Consider the following 21075-nt stretch of genomic DNA (forward strand, 5'->3'; position numbering starts at 1 on the left):
CAAAGAAACTAAACAGGGACATGGGGATGCTATTTTTATCCAAATGCTTATAAACTTGATCTAAATAAATAAATAAATAAATAAATAAATAAATAAATACCTTTACTGAAAATAGTAATGAAATCATATTTATTTCCTATATTCAGTTTTCAGATTCCCCTAAAGATTCTAAAGATCTAAAGATTCTATTTCCCCTAAAATTCCTACTAAAAGTACCAGAAATGCCATGTTGAATTACGCTTAGATTGCATTGCTCTGATACCTTGTTTCCAACCACACAAGTTTGGAAAAGGTTATAAGAAACTTGCAGTAGTTAAATGTATGTCATAGTAACCCAGGAGATCAGAACACCATTCAAAGAGTAGCTCAAGGTTGGAAGAGATTTAAATCCCTCCAAATCTTTGTTGTAATTGTAGTGAACAATAATAGTTATAGCCAGGATTGATACCAGTCCCTTTTTAAATCCTCTTCACTTCCAACTTGCAGTTACTTCCTGAAGCAAAGGGTTCTATCAGATAATTACAGTATGAAAGTGCACTTATTGCCTCTTTGCAATTTTCATTTCATTATATTTCAACTTCATTTAACATCCTCACATTCATTTGCTATGAAACAGTGGGAACAGAATTTTTTGTCTGACCTTTTCCAGGTTATTCAATATATGTACCTTTTCACTTGTGACTTAATTTACTTATTTCTCTTCCTTACTAAGCAATCCCATGGTTTTCACTTCTTCATTAATTTGATAGTTATTTCAGGTTGTTGGACAATTGTTGACACTTCTCAGGTCCTTCGGCAGAGCTACAATATCCTCTTTGAGATGAAATGATGAAGAACACACTACGTTCAAGATAAAGTCACTCATTATGTAGAGAATTTAAGACATTCTCTTTTTATTTGTATCTGTCATTTTGTTTGCTTTTTTCTTCACCTGAGATTGAAAGTAAAACAAGGATCTCTGCTGAATTGCTCATGTCAATTTAGTAAAGCATAGAACTAGCTTAAAATCACTCCTGTATTATGCACTACTTTGCATTTTTCAACAGTTGGTTGCAATCAGCATTTTCTTGATTGCAAAAAGCAGATTATTCGTTGTTTTGGTTTGATTTATTTTGGTTTTTCCTAAATTTTATTTAAGTCATCTCTTGATTTGACAAACCTACCAATTTTGTGTCACCTGCAAGGCATTCTGTGTTATAACTAAATAACTAAATGAAAGGTTTTTGTAAGACTTAATGTAAAGTAGAAACCCTCAAGCTTTACATTTTTTTAGGAAGTCACTGCATTAAAATGAGGTCTAACATTTTTGTAATTACAGGGAAATAGTTAGAATTTTACCTAGGATGCTTTTAGTCCAAACCTAATGTTACATGTGTTTATTCATAAAATTTATAATGCTGCTAACTGACTTAAATATTGAGTAAAGATGCTGTTTGAAGTGAATGGCCTGGTTTTTTTTTTTTGTTTTGTTTTTGTGTTTTTTTGTTTGTTTTTTGTTTTTTCCACACCTTATCGAACAGAGATGAAAAGAAAGATCGATAATTTCTTTGTGTTGCTTATTGCTTGCAGTACTTTCGTGATCCCAAATACAGACTGATTTTTTTTTCTTAAAGATGTTAAAGATGTTGCTACTGAGCCAGTTACAATTACATACACCAGAAACAAAAGACAAACAAATATTTTCTTTTGCTTTTCAGATGGCAGACAAAAGAAATACAAGAATTTTAATAAATATTTGGAGCAAAAATCTAAGCTTCTTTCCTCCACTGAGATCACTGTCAGGATCAGCCCAACAGGTCTTGCTCCATTTTTAAATTGTTCAAGTGTCTTTTGTGTTATTTTTTTGTACTGGTGTACTGTTCCTTGAAGGGATGAGACGAGTGGAACTAATACTTTTAAAAATAGTGGCTTTTAACCTTGGAATTGGGAAGCATTTGGTGATTATTTATTTCAAAATGGCCTCAGAACAGCAGTACTTGACATAGAAAGCACATCATTCAATATAATTGTGAGTAACAAGGGGATGTTGGCTAATGCATGGCATATTTTTTGAGTCTTTATGATGCAAACTGGAGACCTGTATTATTCAAGTAGATCAGATTTATTAATAAAGAGTTAACATTAAAAAATTTTCAACATCCAAAGTGGTAATGTGTCAGAACTGAGATGCTCAGATGTGCTTAGGAGAGGCTCTTGCCTACCATAAAGATTTTTTTTTCATCACATGGCAATTAATTGTGTCTTAAGGGATTTGCAGACTCCAAGCCTGGAAATCCTCATGGTCGGGTACAAAATCTGCATAATATGGCAGCTGCAATACAAAAGATAATCCTAAACTTCAGCCCCCAAAGCTAAGACATATTCTTCTCAGTTTAGCAAAGCTTCTGGATGTCAGATTTCAACAAGGCCAGAAGAAAGCAGGAGAGATGTGTGCATTACGCAAAGAACAATTTCTGTTCAGCGTGCATCCCCCCACTTGGCTACGGTTACTTTTAGTTTTAAGTATTTAAACAATGACAATTTCTTCCTTACCCCCAGGTGCCTGGGGACTGGTTCCAGCTGTGTCTTTGAAGATGCCCAGAGGCAGCCCACACAAGTTGTAGCTCTCCTGCCTCTGTGATTAGTCCTTTATCAGGGAGCAGACCCAGCTGGTGCTTGCCAGATCTCTGCCTCCTGCCAGTCTAGTCCTTCTTCCCAGTCTATTCCTGCTGTCACCAAGGCCAAGAGCGCTATGAGAAAATACGAGTTACCTCTGCTGGAAATCCTCCTCAAATATAGGTGCCATTTGTGGGACCTTTCTGTTTCTTGGGTAGGACAGACACAAAAGGCAAAGAACACGGTCCCTTCTAGTAACTGAAGATTCAATTACCTTGCCACAAGCAATGTTAGAGAACTTACTTCAGTACTTGGCATGGTTGAGGACCTAGCCTAGACCTCAGATGTTTACCTGTGGGAGAGTGGGAATTTTACTTCTTTAAGGACAGTGAGACAAGTACTTCACTGCAGAGAAGAGGTGTAATCCACATGAAGAAGAAAAAGAATCATATCTTCATAACTGACACTGCAAACCTGCTGATGGTGATTTAAACAAGGTTCAGAGGGGAGTGGGAGTAGAGCTCAAGTCATGCTCAGGTCTCTTAAGTAAAATAGTATCAAATGCAAGATTGGGCAATTGAAAATTTAAATCTGCATTTATGATGTAAACGAGTTGGCTAAAAATTGACAAGCAGAAAAAATATTAATAATCACATGTATTTTGTAAAAGGGGATTCAATATGGCAATATTTGATATTTTGTCTAATATCTGGATCTTCAATATCTATGTTTCATTAAATGTTACAAATTTTAGACCATAGAATACTGCAAAACCGATAAAGCCTTCAAGTCTTTTTCTTAGCAAGTGTTAGGAGAGCAGACCTACTGAACATTCAGATCACACCAAGCAAGGTCTATCAGTCAAACAAAAGCGCAGAGACAGGACATGCTCTAGCTGGAGTTTTATGAAAGGCTTATGTCTTTCAGTAAGATTCCCCAACGTTGTTTTCTGCAGCCTACTTCAAATATATTCAGAGCTGGGTCTGACTTCCACAGATGGATGACACTTCTACTTAGCAGCTGATTTGCTCATCATTTTTACTCTTTTGAGCAGAATAAGGAAGACTGTATTGTTGCACAGAAATGTTTTTAATCAAGATGTGCCATTACCCATTTTAATCGTTAATATGCTGGATCAGCTCTTGAATTATGAAGAACTATTCTGGAAAAAAAAAAAAAAAAAGCTTTTTTTATTTGTTTCTTTATTTTTTAGAATAGAGGGCATTTCTTTTTTTAATCAGGCTGTCTACCAGAAGAAATTCACAAGCATGGTAGGGTGGGCTTTTTTCTTTGTTTTTCTGTGAGAGTTTTGTTTGATTGTTTTTGCTAATATTCCAGCTTTCAAACACATACCAGAATGTCTTTATGCTTCTCTTCCAGGAACAGCAATTGTGTTGATTGCCAGAGGTGCCCTAAATAATGCAGTGTTTGGCCAGTGTCTGTCGGCCTTTTCATCCCCCTTCTTATGACTGGGAGGAAAGGCAGAGAGGGAGGCAGAAATAATATGCTAAGAAATAAACAGAGGTGTCAGACTGATGGACACGGTCAGTTGAAGCAGAGGGATTTTCACAAAAAAAGATCTAAATGCTAGCTGAGAAAAGTAAGTGAGTTTATTTCCAAATATTGTCATATTTTGCATAAGTTGCAGGAGCCCTTGGTGAAACAGTCTGTTCAAACAGGATGAACAAATTCCCATGACAATTTTCAAATATCCAGCACATGAATGACCTTAGGAAACTATGACACACATAGCTGGAAAGCACTTTCCCTCCTTCTAAGATCATTCATCATTAAATGTAGAGCAAAATCTGCAACCATGGAGATTTTAAACAGATTTTAAACTTATCCAAAACATGGTAAAATTCAGAAATAAAATACAAATGTTTATTCTGTGATACATATGCTTTTTAGTATCTGGTAAAGCAGCTGCAGTCTTGTTCTTGGCTTAAGAAGAGATAGAGAACTTGTGGAGGATCACAGTGGCTGAAGGCTTTTCTGTCCACAGCTCATACCAGCAGATGAGGATGAGCGGAGCAAAGGAGGTATTTTTAAGTCAGGCTCCATGAACCCACCTGCCACCTCTGGAAGCTGGTAAAAACTAAAAAGCTTTCTTCACAAAGTAATGAAGGGAAAGCTGTAAGTAATTTTATTCTGGGTATGTCTTTGTAGAATTCATGCATTATTGATAGTGGAAAGATAATTTCTCTGTCATCTTTAGAGACTGGTTTCCTAAATATTTTAGAGTAAATTGAATAGAAGCTATGGTACAGAACAGAAAGGTCAGTCTCTTTCACTCTGTTACAGTTGTTTTCAGTGTGTGGTCTTCATTCCCCTGGAAATCCACTAACTACTTTTGGGAAGTCCACAAAAGATGAGGAAAAACAAAAACAAAAACTAAGCAACAACATAAATCTATTTTCAGGCAGCCTATATGGATCTAGAGCACAGAGATGGAAGTTTACCAACATCTTTTCAAAAGGCAAGTCCATTGCTTTTTGCATGTACCATTGTGCAACTCCAATGGTATGGCTCCACCTTCACTGTAAAAATCCATTGTGGAAAGGAAAAGGGTTTCTTCTCAGTTTATTAATAAAAGCAAATAAATTGTAGTTATCAAATTTGAATCCATGCACGAAGATATGTAATACCTTCAAAGACATGATCACTATTGCAAGAGCAGAAATCTGTATTTATTTATTCATTTATTATATCCTTAGTCACTACGTCTTTGGTTGTGAACACTACACCAGCAAAACCAATTCTACTTCTACAAACCCATGTTCTTACCTTCTGCCCAAGGCCCATGTAGTGTTGCTTCAGATTAGATATATTTCGTGAAAGTATTCTGCCACCTAAAGGAGATATTTGAGACAATACCTACTAAAAATAACTATTTTGCCATGGTGAATTAAGGCTATAAATATTTTTCCCAATTTTAATTTTAAGACTTAAAAGATTTGGTTCTCACATCCTGAAAATATTTATCCCCCAAACAATTAATCCTTTACAGAATTTCTTTCATTTCAACAAACTTCATTGCCTCAGCATCTCAGTATCTCATTTCCCAATTTCTGAGCTGTAAATGTTCAAAAATATAACCAGTATGACTGATTTTTCTCAATGAATTCTATGTCTTCAGAAATGATTATATTTTTTCAAGGCTTCAGGCTCCCACTAAAAATTAGCTTCTTTCATAATATTTAAAGCAAACATCTCCATGTCCTTCATCATTCGGGGAATTATTGCTCAGTCATTAATTCAAGACTGTAGAGTTTCTGAAGGGTTGGCTGCAGGGAAGAGAAAAGGCTAACTTAAAATACTTTAGAGCCTGTCCCTAGATAACTCCTAATTACGTATGTAGATGTTGAGATAGATATGTACAGATATAGATATAAAAAGCTCTTCAGCTCGCTGACATACGGAACACTTCATTAAACCACCTATTCAGTAACATATGTTATTCATGCTTTCGCCTAACCAACCAAATATGCTTTGCATTATTTTGTTACTAGAGCTTTCTTATTGATCTCATCCTAAACAATACTGGACCTGAATATCCTCAAAGCCTAAAGTTCAGACACAGACCTGAAGTGAGTGAGTTTTCACTCACCAAAGAATCCAAAAGGAATTGAGAGCAGGAAAAGAGAGGATGATTATACTAATATAGCAGCATATTTATATTATCTAACAGCTTTTCACAATTATTTATCCATATTTTTAGAAAGGCTGAATTCAACAGTATGATGATAAAATGATTCAGCATATGTATGTTTGGATATATCATGTAACTATCACTATATGCTAATAATTGTTAATACTGTTCTTGTATATGTTGGCAATTTTGTACACATTTGCAAAATCTCAGACCTAACTAATTGAAACATTCTCAGAAAGAACTAGTTTTAATTCAATAGCTAACATAAATTATAATTCAGAAGCCAAATTACATTTAATAAATTCTCTCTCTCTCCTTCTCTCTCTCTTTTTTTTTTTTTTCTTTTCTTTTTAAACACTGGAGTAGGTATGTAGACTTTTTTCACTAAGGCTTTAGCAATTGCTTACATTGACATCCAAATTTCATGTTTGCAAATGAATAAAAGTTTTCCTCTAGTTTTATGCATATTTCAATAATCAGAGTTCTAAATAAATCTGTAAAATAGCTACGTGATTGCAAGAAAATTTAGCCATGTGTAACTCATTCTTTCTGTTAGAATCAGTCATTATCAGCAGTCACATCATTGCTGTGATCCTAGGAAGAATGGCTTTTGCAGTTTTCAGGTTTTGTCTCTATTGTCTTTAGTGAGGCAAAATGCGTTTATTTGCCTGACATATTTCTAAGAAAAGTCATTTATGCTCCCTCAGTTATTTAAAAAAAAAATAACTGAGTGGATGTTTAATATTCACAGAAATTACAGGCACAATTAATACATATAATGCCAGGCTTCTGAGATCCTTCTTCAGAAAATTACTTAATTTGTTTCTTTATTCTCTGATACATTTTTTTCAATACAGAGATGAAACTCAGTCTGATGATCAAAGCAAAATGTCTACATTAACATTTTTCATAAGTATCTTTCAATACCTCATTTTTCAAAAGCTTATCAACATTTTTTATTAGTAAAACAATCCCATTTCATCTAAACACGGCAAAGTTTTTCCTAAAACTATACCAAAGAGATTCATTAACTCACGTAATAAACTATGTTTTGTAGGTGCTGTTTTTGGCTTTGTCTTAGAATCAGATAAACTGTCCTTTGTATTGATAACTCTTATTTCTGTCGTGAGAGAGGGAACAAGGGAAAGCATGTTTCCATGCCTCAGTCATGCCATCCTCTTGACCTGAGGGGAATGCCTTTTTCTGTTTCCATTTGCTTGCACAGATGCATTTTTCCAAGCAAAATATACACCAAACACTTTTCATAACGCCACCACCCCCCGCCTCCCCTCTTTTTCCCCCCATCTTTGTGCAGTTTCTTCTTTAGTTTTGAAGAGGAGTCAGGCAGGAATGTAGAGAAATCAAGATGCTCTATGTATCATACTAAGTCCCACCAAGAAAATCAATGAATCAGACCAAATTCTGGAGGGGAGTGGAAGTACTTTGTAGCAATACCATCTCCGAGTCAGGCAGGAATGTAGAGAAATCAAGATGCTCTATGTATCATACTAAGTCCCACCAAGAAAATCAATGAATCAGACCAAATTCTGGAGGGGAGTGGAAGTACTTTGTAGCAATACCATCTCCATGCAAACATTCAAACTGACTTTTTTTGTATGTTTTGCTTTTGTTTTACATATGTATGTATATTTTAAATATATATATACAGTTGAGAGATGAACTGATAGGCACAGGGTTCTGGGGCAACCTGGATTCTTTCAAAACATCTCACAGCTAAATACTGAAAGTTGAGATATTGCAATACACCATCACATGTGCTTTTAGAAGTGTGATTTCTATATTTGCTGCTTGCACAAAGAACGGCATATAGAAGTCTTCACAGGAACAGGCTTATTAACATTGGCTATGCCACTCAACTGTTTCTTCCTGAAGAGGTCTGAAACCTTTGGGAAGAATTTTAGTAACATATTCACTGGAAGTGATGTAAGGAAACAGAGAGAAAGAAAAATGAAGCTGACGGTCAGGGAACTCTATCAGTGAGGGTGAGTAGAGAGCTGTGAAGAAACAATAACAGAACAGTCTTTATCACAAAAAGTGGTGAAAAAAAGGAACAAAAGAAAACATGGAAATTTGGAAAATAGAATCACAGAATGGTCTGGGTTGGAAGGGACCTCGAGGGTTACCTATTTCCAAATTCATCTTGCATTTCAAAATGGGGTATCAGTTCTCACTTTTATTTTCCTATAGGCCAAACCCTGGTATCTTTCTTTGAGTGAATGTCATGCTATTGTCTGTGGGAGTCTTGTTTGTATAAGATTGTCTGGGTTTTGCCTTACAATTCTACAGACCCAATTCAGCCTGGGCATGAATGAGCTTTATTACTGTTGGCATCAATGAGGTGAGACCTAACATAGCATGTGGTTTAATTGGTTGATGAGATTTGCAATACCCATGTATGCAATTACTCCTCAGTGGTACACAAGTGTGCTTAGAATATTATCAGGCATTAACCTTAGGTTTGTGTGTCTAGTGCTTATAGTGTCTGGAATTGTAGATTCACAACTGAAGTAAGAGCCAGCTTGGATACTGATGTTTTTTGTTCAAGCTCCTGTAAGGACAGAAATAACATTTATCTATTAATGGTACTGTAATACTGATATAAAAAGCAGCTCCCAAGTCTATGAATTACCTAAGAATTCCAGGAGTATCTTAAAAACTCACAGTTCTTTTCAGTTCTGCCCTGGATATTTCTGATTACTTGAATTCCCTCAAATCTCAGTAGGAACCGTAGAAAGAAACACCAGAAATTTGCATTGCTCAGCCCCAGAGAGTGCAGCTTAACAGCATAGAAATATTTGCAAGTCATAGTTGCCAGCTTCACTGGAAGGCACAACTGTCTGCTTAACCCATCACAGTAGAGACTACAAGACTGTCTGTATAAAAAAAGACAGTGTAAAAATAACTGTGTGTCTTCTAGCAAACAAATCACCATGGCAGAAAGAGCACAGCATAAAGAGATGGATAATTGGTCAGGTCACTGCTTTTCTGCTCATTATAAATCAAAGCCAAAAGGAAGCCCTGTCTGGCCATTCTGTGCTGTCCATGGCTATGTTTATCAGGCTTTGTGTCTCCTTTGGGTCGCCTCTATTCCTTTGCATACCATTTGAGTTATAACATAGCACAGTCCAGGAAGAACAAGGGCAGCAGCAGAAGAGCTGTAGGCTCCCAGCTAGGATGAAATCATAAAACATTTCTTTTAAGCTCTTACTCTGTCTGCCAGCCATCGTGAAGATTTACTGCCCGTTCAACTTGTGAGCCACTATTTCACAACTTGGTCAAATCTGTGCACACTGCAATTGTGATATTGTATTTTGTCATGTGAATTGGTATGTAAAGAAGGGCTGAACTGTACAAGTAAGATCACCTGGAAGAAAAGACCCCCAGAGATTGATCTCTGATTAGCCAGCATATACTTGCAGCCTCTGACAGGACGGACCTCTCTGAGAGGCATCTAGAACTTCTCAGATGCCCCCGAGAAATATGCACATATGGAAGTATTACCTCTGGTGTGGAAGAAACAGGAGGAGAAATGCAGACATTCTCTTTCTGGTCACTGGGCTCCTCAGCTGGTTTTGTTTCACCCACCTCCTGAGTTTGGTGGCTGTGAGTGCTGGGAGGTTTGTGGTAAAGACCCTCTAAACTGAGCCTACCAGGAGCTTCTGGTGAGAGTCTTAGCTCAACAAGCCAACAGCATCACGAAGTAAGGCAACGAAGGGAAGGCTGTGAGTATGTACAAGCATCACAGAATTGCGTCATTTGCCCAAGCTCAGATGGAAGGCTTTGAGTAGAGCTGGATGGGATCCAGGACAGCTCCACTTTGGTCCAGCATCTGTCACTGTGACCGTCCTTTGCTCTGCTGAACGCACAGAGGCAGGATAATTTGTTATCCTGACTTCTGAGGCTGTCAATGCTGGATGGTAACATTAATAAGCCGTAGTTAAAATGTCATCCTCTGGGACATCTGCTCTACTTGTCCTTGCAGGAGTTGGTCTTTGAACTGGGGGTATAAAATTCTGGAAAGATGAGCCTATTAATTGCAGAATCATTGTCCTTAGCTGGAGTTCTTTCATTTTAAGACTACTTAGCATAAAGAAGAAAGAAAGAGTGGATCTTTGTCCTGGTAATGCAGTCACTCTGAACTTAAAACTCACAAAACCTCTGGAACAAGCAGTTCCAGTTTAAATAAGCCTTATGAATGCTTTCGCATCCCAGTAGTGCCTAGAAGTGATCCTGTACCGTTATGGACCCTAAGAAGCAGAAGCTGTTACACAGCCTGTTGGCAGACTTACAGACAGACATTTAGCACCTATTGATTTCGGTGGTGATTTGGCATCTGAGAGATGGTTTCATAGGTCCTAGCTGAGGACTTTCAGCTCTTGAACTCTTATACAGAGTTAGGTACCTTAACTCAAACTCCACATTCTAATCTCAGACAGAAGAAAGCAAACAGCAATGACAATAACAAAGAGAGAGAAGTTTATGTTTATTTAATAAGGACACATTCATGCTCCCATAAGTCAAATTCTTGTAGTGCTATTAAAACACTTTTTTCTTTTTGTAGCAGCCATGTTTATTGTAATAATTACTCCTCCTCAAGGATGACAGTTAGGTATTTTGATATCCTGATAATGGTGATTTCTTAACAAGATTACAAACAGACTTCCTGCTGAGCATTTTGAAAAGTTTAATTCTCTGTTATACTTTCTGTAAAGCCAAAAATTCCTGAAAAAAAAAAATAAAAATCTGCTTGATCATAAAATTCCAGCAGCTCTGTAATTCCTTTCAGATTTTCGAGAGACCATTTCTCTAATGATTTCTGTGTAGTAGACCTGCTTTCAGCTCCTGCTCACTGTTGATATCACTGTAGTATAAACTGAGCAATGACTGTAATCAAAGTTTCAGTGTTTTCACCAGAGCACAGCAAGTTGCTATGTGGGTGGCAGCAGGGCAAATGGAGGCTGCAGGAATGTTTTTTAGGAGACTTAATGTTGTCAGCAGAGATTTAGCCTGGGGACTATATGGACAAAAAAAAAAAAGAAACTGGACATAATAAAATTAAGAGCAAACTGTATCTTCACAAGCTGCTCTCTGTTTGTCACAGAGAGTTTCATGTTAAATATCTGCTGTTAACAGGTCACTGAGCTCAACAGCACCTGTTATTGCTTCCTCTAACATCCTGTTTAATTCCACTGAATGTGAAGCTTGTGGGATCTGTAGAGGCCATTTAACCCTTTCTGCAGGGGGTCTTCTCTCAATTACAAATATGTTGCACCTTACAGTAGTAACATTGAGTTACTTGTCTTTACTTCTTTTGGTGTCATTTTAACTCCCACAGACCTGGCTGATTATTTTATTTTCTTAACTCATAATCAAACAGTTTGGGATTCACAAGTCACAGAAGTTAAAATATTTTGAAGAGTGTAAGATTTACTGGCATAATAATACCTAGGCACTTCATTTATTTAATAGCATGTGCAACTTTCCAAGCTTATTTTTTCACCAATAACTTGCTAGATTTCTCCCTCTTAGTTTGAACTTGCTTTTAAAAATATATGCAGTACCATGACAGCCATTTACCTTTTAAGCGTTCCATGATGCTGACAGAATGTTCCCAATTCCTACATAATGCAAAGAATGTGTCCCAGATTTATGACTAATGACAGCGTGTTTACTTTGCTCAGTATCAAGGGTAAAGTTTTCACTCACTATCTCCAATTTATGAGAGTGATGCCTATATGTCAAACATTAAATCATACCCCCACCTGAGTCCAAGCATGTTCAGTGGCCACACTGCACTTTTCAAGCTCTGGCTTTCATGGATCCGTCTCCAAGGATGCCTTGGCACTGGCATATACATATGCTCAGAATGCTTTGTTCTGCAGGAGGCCAACTTTATTGCACAAGCTGTATAGGCAGTGATTTTAACAGTAAATTAAATAGGGCTGGGGAATGTTCTTGGTCGTGAAAATGTGACAGACTGTGCTATGAAACTGTTTGAATAGTCTCTGGTGCAATTTTAGCCTGTGCCTATTAGCAGTCTCCCAACAGTTCCAAAGCACTGCCTGCAACTTAGAATAGTCCGGGGACTGTTTCTAATAAGCAATGTGTTTGGGGACACTCTGCTTTGGAGGCTAAGAGAGTTTGCTTAAAAAAAAAAAAAAAAAAGATGCCAGTTGGCTTCAGTGCCTGGAAATGTTCCTATGCATATTTAACTTCTAGTGCTAACATTGCTGTAGGTTCTCCACAACAGGCACAGATTATCTACAAAAAAAAAAAAAAAAAAAAAAAAAAGCGCCCTGTTCTAGGTCTTCTGTGCACTGCTTCAAACTGGGCACCTTGACCAGGGCTTAGAGGGATTGGGCTTTCTGTAAAAACCTCAGAAGGTTCAACAAGGCCAAGTGCAAGGTCCTGTACCTGGGCTGGGGCAATCGAAGCACAAATACAGGCTGGGCGGAGAATGGATTGAGAGCAGTTCTAAGGAGAAGGACCTGGGGTTGTTGGTTGATGAGAAGCTCAACATGAGCCAGAAGTGTGTGCTTGCAGCCCAGAAAGCCAACCATATCCTGGGCTGCATCAAAAGAAGTGTGGCCAACAAGGCAAGGGAGGTGATTTTCCCCCTCTGCTCTACTCTAGTGAGACCACCTGGAGTACTGTGTTCAGCTCTGGGGCCCCCAGCACAAGAAGGACATGAACATATTAGAAAGAATTCGGGGGAGGAGGGCCATGAAGATGATCAGGGGGCTGGAGCACCTTTCCTGTGAAAAGAGGCTGAGGGAGTTGGGGTTGTTCAGCCTGCAGAAGAAAAGGCCCCGGGGAGACCTTACAGTGGCCTTCCTGTGCCTAAAGGGGGCTACAGGAAAGCTGGGGAGGGTCAGGGGGGTTATTGATAAGACAAGGGAGAATGGCTTTAAACTAAAAGAGGGGAGATTTAGATTAGGTATAAGGAAGAAACTCTTTTTTTCTGTTCCAGTGAGGCACTGGAACAAGTTGCCCAGGGAAGCTGTGGATGCCCCATCCCTGGAGGTGTTCAAGGCCAGGTTGGATGGGGCTTTGAGCAACTTGGACTGGTGGGAGCTGTCCCTGTCCATGGCATGGAGCTGGAATTGGATGATCTTTAATGTTCCTTCCAACTCAAACCATTCTATTATTCTCTGCTATCTTATGGTCATGAAAGTCATCCCAAAAGAGCCTGGTCACAGAGATTGTGTACCGATACAAACAGGACTGACAAGTATTCTGAATTATTAACATTCAACAGGAGGCAACATGGCACATAGAAATAAGCCATAAAGCAGACTGAATTTAATGTTTCCTAGCCTAATACCTTAACATCAAAGTGGGTGAAGTCTCAATGTCAGCAAACCCATCTGAAGCCAAAGCACAGAGCCTTGCGGTGACCAACATTGACTGTCTCCTTGTGAGCTGCTTAGTATAAGGTATCTATTTGATGGCAGAAAGAAGAGAAAAAATCTTTGTTGTCACAGAAGTTGCAAACTTCAACAGGTTGCAAAGGTTTGCACGGAAGAAAAAAAAATAAAATTAAGGAAACCAGAAGCAGAAAATTATGATTCATTCTGGCACTTAGGTCTAATTTGTGAATTTGTGCTATTATCAGCTCTTTTTACAAGATTTCTCAGATAAACATGGTATTGTTTTCTTCTGCCTTATTTATTTTCTCCCTAATTCTTTCTAAACAAAGAAACTGCAACACACGTATAAAAATAAAATTTAAACATGCATGCAAATGACCAGCCCTGGCCTGAGGTTAATCCAGGAAGGTAAAAGTGAAAAAAGAGAAATCACTGCAAGTGATGGAAGGGGAAAAGCAGTTGGTCAACCCCAATCTGGAGTTAAACTAATATAACAGTAATGGAAAAACTAGGAGATAAAAGGCATGAAAGAAATATTATGAACTTCAATGGGTGAAAGACATCAAAAGTTACTGAAAGAAGAGTGCTGGCTTACTAGCAGTCATTTGCAGAGGCCAGTATTATCATATAAGAGCACTAAATCAGCAAAACTGGGGCCCATGAGGAAGAAGAAATACAGGAGTGGATTATTCACTCGGGAGGCAGAAAGGGGGGAAAAAGCAGAATATAAGGTACAGCAAGTGATGTGGTCATGGTTGTTTGAGGAACCCTTGTTGAGCGGATGTGGCATCTGATCCATGAAGAGGAGAAGGGAAATAAAGCTCTGTTCTGCCCATATTATGTGCCTGACTCAATTGCACAACCAGAGACACCTGGGATTCTTGCCCTAGTACAGGCTGAGGGACACCATGGAGAGGATGGAGGACAGATGAAACAGCCCAACATACAATACCTAAGCAATCTACCAGCTGCAAGAGCTGGTACAGATTACTCAGAAATACTGAGCAGAACTCATTGCAATGAACAAAATTGAATTGTGGTACAACTTCATTAAAGTTATGGGGATAAAATTGGCCTGATTTTAGCACAGTATTATTTTTTCAAACAGTATTGATTTTCTGTGGGAATAGAAATATAGGCAAAGAAAACTAGGAGACTGTCTTTCTAGGTCCAATAAAAGGCAAAATAAAGCCTAAATGATGCATTCTTCCTTCTGTTAAATAAGATTTTAGTTACAGAGTACACACATCTTGACGCATCAAGAGCTGTTCAAGAATAGAAAGTGCACAAGTGCACTGAAGTGAAATCTCTGACTTGAGTTGTTTTTCTGCTGCAGGCTATGAGATTTGGAGCTGTGCCATACATTTCAGTGCATAAATACTAAACCTGAGGTATCAGCTCATAGAAACAGAAGCTGAGAAACACCCAGAATCTGCAGATCCATCTCAGAACAAGTTATTACCCATGTGATCCTAAGAAGACAACCCCACTCACAAACTAAACACATCACCAAGGAGTACTGTCATCCAAGATACATACACAAGTTGAAATTCTTTCCAGCCTTGTTTTCGTTTGTTTGTTTGTTTTTTAACAAGATTAATCTGGGGCCTTTGTCAATTCAAAACTGCAACTAAGCCAAAGTCGTGATTTTCTACCCTGTCTGCAGCTGACACAAAGAATTGGATTTGGTTTGAGATTAATATAACTGACTTTACATGCCAGCTCGGAGGTATTTACCTGTGTGCTACTTGAGTACGGTCAGTGAAGATGAAAGATTCAGTTAAAATGCCAGAGCATATATTTTCAGTGTCCTTGGAGATGCTGCAGGCTGTCCTGGCTGGCCTCCAGTTTTTTCTCCAGAAGAGTACGTATCTCCCATAGATCCATGTCATGTATACTCTTTCCACGTGGATGTGCATGGCTCCCTCACATAACCCAGGTATCAGCAGACACATGCCAAGGCAGCTAGGCTCTGTGTTAAGTGTTTATGTGAAGGTGACCTGAACATCTCTCTAGGCTCCACCAGCTGTAGGAAATGGCTCTCCACTGGAGGCTAGATGCCAAATCACAGACAGGCAGATATGTCTCAGTCCATTTGCCAAACAATAAACACCGAGTGACATCTAAGATATGCTCAGATAGAAGAGGCTTAGATCTTTCTAAGACCTGTAGATGACTCATGCCTTTTTGGAGCTGGGGCAGCATACAGAATCTCAAAGGGCACGAGAAGCCTAGTGTAACCTCTCATTATGATCACCTACACTGAGATGTTTTAACCTGGAATAAGAGAAAGCCTGTGTTGTTACCAGCAGTATTATTACAGATTTCCTGTGAGACTTCAAGCAAGAAATTTAAATCTCTATTTTTTAATTTTCTTGTTTATAAAGAGCAATAGTAACCCTTCATAGACCTGGATGATGAAGAAGAAAAGATAGAAGTTAAATCATTAATGTTTAGAAAGCTTTCTGACACTGTCACATGTGCCATTACCAAGGAGGTAACTGTTAGCCTTGAGGCTTCAAACATATTTAGCTGCTTTGTATCCCATTTAGAGATTCAGATGATTCAACAGTTCACATGAATGTCCTGCATTATTGTCCTGACTTGCAGCAATGAAAAGTTCCATCTCTACTCTGTAAAAAAAAGAGGCATAAAAGAAAAATAGAAAATGAAACGAATGGTAACAACCTCTCATTTATCTCCTGGACAGTTTTGTTTGTTTGTTTTGTCTTTTTATTTTGTATTTTTGTCTTTTATTTTGTAGTGATACTTACATTCTTTCCTGCTATTGTTTCACCTCTCTCTTCCATATTGACCCATACTGTTGGGTGATTAAGTATTGTATAAACACTCCCAAACAACCTCCATGTTTCTTGTTAGTGCATCTGTGATTTGGAGGTGGAAAGAGAGGTTAATGCAGCTGTAAAAAGTATTTGTAGTAACTTTTAAAGTGGATAATTTGGTGACTTTGGATGGACTATTAGCATTACAGATTGAATTATTATTATATTTATTTTTTTAAGAAAATGTGCATTTTATAGATCTGAGCCAGCAACTCAGGAAAAAAAAAAAAAAGTACTGACAGAGCACCCACAGGGACAGGTCACATGTCTATATTCATAGTCCCGTTATGCAGTTTTGTGTCTATTTCAAAGGAATTCATCATAAGAAAAAGGCACTGCATTGCAATTTGCAGCTTCGACATGTCTCACTGACATATGTATGTATACCACAAAGCTCTGAAATAGAGTTTCAAGGCACACTGGATCAGACTCCAATGATCAGCCACTGTTCAGAAACAATCTACCTTGTATAACAATTCAAGTCCTGCAGGACACATCAGCTGCCAAAATAATCTACCCAAAAACAAAACAGCAGCCCCAGAACACAGCCTGGCATTCCAGATCAGATATTTTCTCCTAGCATCCTAATGACCATGTGAAGAAACTGGTAATTAAAAGTGAAGCAGCATATTTTAATTCAGCATCACGAAAACAAAGGAAAAATATAGCTTAGATCTACCACTATTAAGAATTAAATAGAAGTCGAGCATTGTGATGTGAGGATAAGTAGGGACAATTTAATGGATTAAAATGGTAAAATAGGAAGATGTTTACAAGAGCTGAGAAGCTTGACATTACTTTTAAAGCACTAATATTTGGTAAAGACGTGCATGGACTTTGATATTAAGCTAAGTGGAAAGATTTCAAGGAAATCTGAATGAATGGCTGACAACTGCATCCAATTAAGGGGTCCAGACCTGCCTGCGAAAACAGGGAAAGTGTTTGCAGAGTGCAGTGAGGAGTGAAATGGATATGACATCAAAACCAACATGAGACAAATACCATGTCAACCTATTAAGAAATGTACTTTAAGTTTGATTGAGATTAATTAATGCAGAATTTTAATAGGAGCTTTAGAAAGTGACAACATTGCAGTACAGCCACCCTGTCAGAAAGGAGTCTCCTCTGTATTCGTGTGAGCATGGTGTGTGTGTGTATGTGTGTGTGTGCATGTCTCTGACAAAAATGCTAAATCCTCTCAGCCCTCACTCAAGGATGTTTGAAGTTGGTGCCTCTCAGGACCAAGCCTACTCTGAAACCTCGCTCTAAATTACTGCAGCTGCAGGGAGGCAGATGCAGTTCGCTAGCCATTTGTTATAGCTCAAGATAAAGTCAGGTATTGGGCTTGTCATCATCGTAGCAGCTAATGAAAGATATTATTCTAGAAGACTAAGGCAAGCAAAGGCAGTACAGGAAGCAATGGCTCAGGTCTAAGAGTGGGTAAGTGAAATGTGGTAATATACACAAAGAAACATCTTCTGCCCTTCATCAGAACTAATTATTTCAGACACAGAGACAGGCTGATTAGTTTATATAGCTTCCTGACCTAAAGATAGTGTTGGCATCTCTGTATCATTTTCCACAGCTTGGAGAAGACATTACCTCTGATGACTACTTAGGGTAAACTGGCTCAAGCAAGGGTATTTGTGCTAGAAAATAACAAGAGGGGTTATATTTACAGCCAGAGAACTGGTTGGATGAAACCAGTGTCTGTCTATATTTGTGGTGTTGCATCCCATGACTGTCCCAGCACATCAGTCAAGATTGCTTGAGCTTCCACATACTATGTCAATACTTGGTCCAATCCTGTTTAACACCTTCATTAATGATATGGATGATGGTGTAGAGTGCAGCCTCAGTAAATTCATGGATGGCATGAATCTGGGGGGAGCGGCTGACTCAACAAAGGGCAGCACAGATATCCAGAGGGACCTTGATAGGCTGGAGAGACGGGCTGACAAGAATCTTGTGAAGCTCAACAAGAAGTGCAGAGTCCTGCATCTGGGGAGGAACAACCTCAGGCACCAGGACATGATGGGGGCCACTCAGCTGGAAAGCAGAATGGCAGGAAAGGACCAGGGAGTCCTGGTAGACACCAAATTGAACATAAGTCAGTAATGTGCCATTGCTGCCAAGAAGGCAAACAGTATTCTTGACTGTGTTAGGCAAAGTATTGCCAGCAGGTCAGGAGAGATAATCCTTCCCATCTACTCAGCATTGGTGAGGCCACACCTGAGGTACTGTGTCCAGGTCTGGGCCCCCAAGTACAAGAGAGACCCGGACATACTGGAAAGAGTCCAGAGGAGGGCTACCAAGATGATGAAGGGTCTAGAGCACCTTTCCTATGAGAAAAGGCTGAGAGAGCTGGGACTCTTCAGGCCAGAGAAGAGGCTCAGGAGGATCTTATCCATGTGTATAAATGCTTGAAGGGAGGGTGCAATGAAGACTGAGTCAGGCTTTTATCGGTGATGCCCAATGCCAGAACAAGAGGCAATGGGCACAAACTGGAGCGCAGCAGGCTCTGTCTGAACTTCAGGAAGCACTTCTCTACTGTTCGGGTGACACAGCACTAGAACAGGTTTCCCAGAAAGGCTGCAGAATCTCCATCCTTGGAGATATTCAAAAGCCACCTGAACAAGGTCCTGGGCAGCCTGTTCTAGGTGGTCCTGCTTGTGTGGGGGAATTGGACCAGATGGCCTCCAGAGGTCCCTTCCAGCCCCAGCCATTCTGTGCTTTTGTGTTCATCAGCTCTGGCAGTCTGGCAACAGCACCTGAGTACATCTACACTGTGGTGTTTTTAGCTATGGCATAATCACAATTTACTTGAGTGGACCTCAAACTTAAGAGCTGATGGCAGAACACTTAAGGACCTATGGAGCCCCAGACAGCTTGGGGCTATCGCATTTCCCCAATTCCTTAGGTAGCTTTTCAGTTTTCAAAGAAATCCAAGGTTCTCCACCTCCTCCAGTAGCACCTAATGTCACTAGCCAAGGACTTCCATGTGTACATAATCCCAAGAACTGTGACTTGCAGGACGTGGATCAAAACTTTAAATATAGTCCAAACTAAAAATACGACAAAGGCAAATGCCTTCTAGGGATTAGAATACTTCAAGAAATACCTGAAATAAAATGTTAATTGTCCTGGACATTAATAAACTATTATTTTCTTCTGTAGTGAGACAGACATGGTTTCCTGAAAATAAATAAATAAATAAATCATTCCCCATCTGTCTTTAACTATTAGCTGATATAATGGATCTGACAGCAGATGGAATTTGTGCCTAGGAGAAGTGCTGACCCTTTCCTGAGAAATGAATAAATCTTTCATTTACCAAGCAGACTTTATATATAAATAGAATGGTAGTCATTTAGAAATTGAGCGGTCTCCTGTGAAGATAAATAGCTGGTTGTGTTCCCTACAAAAGGAATATGGTTCAGACAACAGTACTTTCACTTACTCATAACAATTGGGAAGTATTACCATGGAAAGCTGTTTTCTAAAGTAATGTCTGTCTAACTTGGCCTAGTTCACTTGGAAATAAAATTCTAAACTGGGCAGTGGCCCAGATGATATTCACCTGCATTGTAGTACTTGGCCCCATACACCTTCAGAACAGGTAGCACCCCATTAATTTCTGGTGATGCAGTACAACTATTTGCATTGGTTTCCATGACTGCTGTTTATTTTCACCAACTCGAATGGTCACTAGCACTGTAGCATTAGAGCTGTCAGAGTCTCAGTACTGAATATGAAGTAGTCCAGGTATTAAACAATTCTACCTTGGCTTGGTTCTACTTTCTCTGCTCTGTCTACTGCTTTCAAGATTGACACGAACTGTCTGTAAATACATGGGTGCTCTCAACCTCTTAGATGCAGGGGCTGTTGTCTAGCAGAACTGAACTGAACCCAGCTGGGGTTGTACTCATGGTATTCTTAGTTGCAAAAGGTGTTAGATAAGCTCAAACACTTGTCCATTATAATTCAAATTTGATTAAAACTTGACAGAATAGTATTGAATTTCAGCCAACCTATTCATAATCATTCATCTGACCTTCAATTTATAAAAAATAAAAAATAAAATGTTGCTGTTCTGAGGTATAGATATAATTCCTTCACATCTCAGATGGATACTCAGTTAATTATATAAACACAGTTCCATCTTGATTATCATAGAATCAGAAAATATCCAAGTCAGAATGAACCCACAAGGATCATTGAGTCCAACTTCTGGGTCCCCAACGGACCTCACCAAAGTAAAGAAAAAATCAGACCACATGACTGAGAGCATTGTCCAAACTTTTCTTGAGCTCTGTCAGGCTCAGTGCTGTGACCACTTCCGTGGGGAGCCTGTCCCAGTGCCCAACCACCCTCTGGTTGCAGAACCTTTCCCTAACACCCGGCCTGACCCTCCCCTGTCCCAGCTCCATGCTGTTCCCTCAGGTCCTGTCGCTGTCCCCAGAGAGCAGAGCTCAACGCCTGGCCCTCCGCTCCCCTCATGAGGAAGTTATAGTCCATGATGAGGTCTCCACACAGATTCCTCTTCTGCAGGATGAACAGGCCAAGTGACCTCAGCTGCTCCTCATATGTC

Source organism: Anser cygnoides, chromosome 2 (assembly GCF_040182565.1).
Source record: "Anser cygnoides isolate HZ-2024a breed goose chromosome 2, Taihu_goose_T2T_genome, whole genome shotgun sequence".
NCBI lineage: Eukaryota > Metazoa > Chordata > Aves > Anseriformes > Anatidae > Anser > Anser cygnoides.